Source organism: Pogona vitticeps, chromosome 2 (assembly GCF_051106095.1).
Source record: "Pogona vitticeps strain Pit_001003342236 chromosome 2, PviZW2.1, whole genome shotgun sequence".
NCBI lineage: Eukaryota > Metazoa > Chordata > Lepidosauria > Squamata > Agamidae > Pogona > Pogona vitticeps.
In genome coordinates this window covers 169,897,997-169,901,658 of record NC_135784.1, presented here as the reverse complement: position 1 = coordinate 169,901,658, position 3,662 = coordinate 169,897,997, and the positions used below count along the sequence as shown (strand labels likewise).

Below are 3,662 nucleotides of genomic sequence, written 5' to 3'. Positions count from 1 at the left end.
TACAAAACAGAAGATTGGGGGAAAGAGGCCACCACGGCAGAGCACCTGGAACACGCCTGACAGCACAAGGAGCTTTGGAAGTGCTTGCGCAGAGGCTCCAACTATAAATAACTGGGGCTAACGCTTTACTTCCCCTCCTGGTCTCTGGAGGATGTTCGAGCATTTCACAGACTTCATTAGCAAAACGACAACGCCCACCAGGAGAAGCTGTTCTTTATTATCCTCTTCCTACAGAGCCTGTTGAGGTCAAACAGGAGTTCAGGACACAGGCAGAGAGAAAGCCCAGAAGGCCTGACTCCCAGACCCCAGTCGAACCCACTGGGGCTTGTTACACTCCCAGAACTGGGAACTGGATGTCTAATGGTGTCTGTTCGGGATGTCACTAAGATCCTCGTCCCTTGAGAAATGAGCTGTTCTGTGTGCCGTACGTGTTCATTTTGGGGGCAGGTGGAATTAAGGCAGATAGCAGAGCTGAAGAGCGAGGGTCACAGAGCCGAGTGAGGTTAGCTTTAGCAGTTCAGCATTCGGGTGACCCAACATCCCTAGCTAATTGCCCTCCTCAATATGCTCTGGCACAAAATATTTCTTGAGCAGATATTCCCTCAGAGTGCTCTCTGACGTCTGCCTGAGAACCAGCCCCTGATTTCTCAATTGAGTGTTCCGACTGATGCAATTAATTGTTCCAACTGTTCTAAAGAACAGACCTGTGGTGCCCTCATGCCTGATGGAGGGTACCAGCAGTGAAAGAGAGAGCTTTGCGCCCTGACTTGGCCTCCCCAGCGTCTTCATGCATGCCAGCCCCAGCCCCTCAGCCCCCACCCACCTGTTGATGATCAGAGATATCCAGAATGAAAGTAAGAGAAGCCGTTCATGGTCACATGGAAGGAACTCCTCTAGTTGCATTGAAGCCCCTTCAGTATACCCTCTTCAACAAAATGGAGGACGGGGACTTAGGGAGGTTCACTGGTGTGAGTCTCCCCACCCTTCTTACATGAGGTGCTTGCCCCCTGTTTGGGCAACAATTCTGACAGGAATTGCCCCTGACACTCCTAGAAACAGTGCTCCCAGGCCCCAGAAGTAAATATACAATAATAATTAATAACGTAACTAAGCATTTGGCTGCCCTTTACAACTCCTCATGTGAATTTTCCATGCAGTTACGATCACTTCCTTGTGTGTGTGTGTGTGTGTGTGTGTGTGTGTGTATGTGAGAGAGAGAGAGAGAGAGAGAGAGAGAGGGAGGGAGGGAGGGAGGGAGGGAGAGAGGGGTGGGGAGGGAAGTTTGTTAGAATTCACTTCCTTATTGCAGGAAACTGTGTATTGTTTTTTAAAAGCCATTTTATTTCTCAAACTGCCAGAAGCCCTCTGATGTACCTGTATCAACTTTAGCTGTTGCAACTGCAATTTCACATAAACTGCAGAATGCGCCACAAACAAAAGGCAATATTTTCACATAATTTCAAGCAAGGATGATTGCGAATGCAAGTTTACTTAGATGGGCTTCCATATTTTCAAAACTGTTTATATTAGAAAAAGACTTCATGGTTTAAAAAAAACAACAACAGCATGTTATTCTGATTCCCCCTCCCAACCAATCATGCCAATCCCTTGCTTTTCAAACATCCCACTAGAAACCTCTGATGTTATTAAACATTAGTAATATGACTACATATCCCTATATTTCCAAAAGTAACTTTAAAACTAGGAACAGTTACATCAGAAAGGAAACTACACTCATAATGTACCATTGAGCATTTCCTGGCTGAGGACTCCTCAAGCTATCAATAAGAAATGATGCAATATTGTTCTCCTTAGAAGGTTTTAATTATGAGGGGAGGACGATCACATTTGAAGCTCCCATAAAATTCAGTGAATCATATAGGGTGATGCTGTAATAACAGACTTTTCTGGAAATAATATTTGTTCCTTTCTGTTGTTGCAGAAAGGAAGTTATTGCAAGTAACTTTTTACTTGTAACTAGTTACAGAGCACTAGCTAGACTTGCTGGACTTTGTCCCCATCTCTTCTGGACCGAGAGTGATTTAGAATACAGCTAAATAGTGTCTAGGAACAGAAGAGGAATTCCTGAGGATTGCAGGAAAAGCAGAGTGTGATGTCCATCTGAAAAGATTCAGAATTCAAGGGAATACAGACTCAGATTTGTTAGATCCCATACCACCACAGTCCTTGACCATTAGGTGTGCCAGCTAGAACTTCAAGAAATGGAAGGCCAATGACATCTGCAGACTCAGGTTTGGGAACCAATACCCCAAGGCTGTCTGTGTGTCCTCAGCTCAACAGATGTATAGCCCATATATCAGGTAAAGTGGGATAGTTTGTAACTGGACCATGGGTGTCGCTGCAGTTGGGCACTCTGAGGAACATGTTGCATGTCTTTTTGTACATCAGTATGTATCTGTTGTAAAGTCAACCCACAGTCACTCAGTAAAAGAATCCTGTAATTTGATTGTGCCATTGTCAGAAAACTGATTGATTTGTTCTGGCTCAGCAGCTGCATTATAATTCTTTGTACTCAATAACAATATTATTGTGGCACTGTACCATTGTTTTCTGTTTTCACTGTAAATATGTTCTTTAAAATTCCCATCTTTAGAATCCCTTGTAAAGCTCAAATCAATTACATCACTTTGATGGCGCATTACAGGCTCATGTTATGAAATTAAGTGCTGTTTTAATAAGCCACATTAATAGCTCAAAGCTTGTAAGTCTCTATTGTTAGATGGGAGCAAGTAGTCACACTGGTTTGTTTTGATGTTGGAATATGCATGTTTATTGTGAATAACAGCATAAAAGAGCAATAGGTCCTGATTCTACTATTCCAGTTGTGGGTGTCTTTACTGGTATAGTGTCAGGAGCTCCTAGAATTTGGTGTGTGGCAGCTATAACACACTGTTGGTAGCTTCTTTGTGAAATATACCCAGTTGACATTTGGGTAACCTGTAGCCCTCCAAACTTTGTTGAATTATAAATCCCTTCAGCCCCAACCAACATAACTCGTGGTCAGAAATTATGGGAACTGCAGTTCTAGAATGTCTCTAGGTCCCTCAGCCCCATTTTAGGCCCTAGACTCACTATGCTCCCCCCAATCCTCCTGGTGGGGTTACGCAGAACCACAAGAAGCCTGTTGGCTCCCTGGGTGCCAGGAAACAGTTGCCACTAGCAGAGTGGCCTGTTTAAATTTATTTGAAGTATAACAAAAATACAGAGAAGCAGGCAGCGGAATAACAGTTAAGAAAGGAAAATGAGGTTGGAAAAGCAGTGGAAAGGCTGCCTGTGATGTGCTCTCAGGTTCTTATATAGCATCAACACCATGACCCTCCCCAACCATTACGTCAGAAGGGATTTTCTCCAATCAAGGGATTAGCCACGGACATGAAAACTGGACAGTTAGCTTATTGTCTGGGTGAGGAAGATAGGTAAGGCGGGTGGTGTGGTGTTTAGGGTTATCTAACAGTCTTAGAAGTCTGCTTGCATTCTTAGGGGTTTCTTGTTGGTTATAATCTGTCAAAAGTTCAACTCTTGAAGATATCCGCTCTTGCAGAGGCCTCAAAGGGGCCCACAGTTTCATCCTGTGTTTAGGTAAAGGTTAAGGTTCCCCTTGACATTTAGTCCAGTCGTGTCCGACTCTAGGGTGCGGCGTT

General features: G+C 44.0%; 1 long non-coding RNA gene across 1 annotated transcript; it reads left to right on the top strand.

Moving 5' to 3' along the window:
* Positions 1–793: 793 nt before the first annotated feature.
* On the top strand, positions 794–3,221 carry LOC144587071 (uncharacterized). Its single transcript, XR_013542238.1, has 2 exons — positions 794–854; positions 1,943–3,221. It is a non-coding gene; the product is annotated as an uncharacterized LOC144587071 (long non-coding RNA).
* The last annotated feature ends 441 nt before the right edge of the window (positions 3,222–3,662 follow it).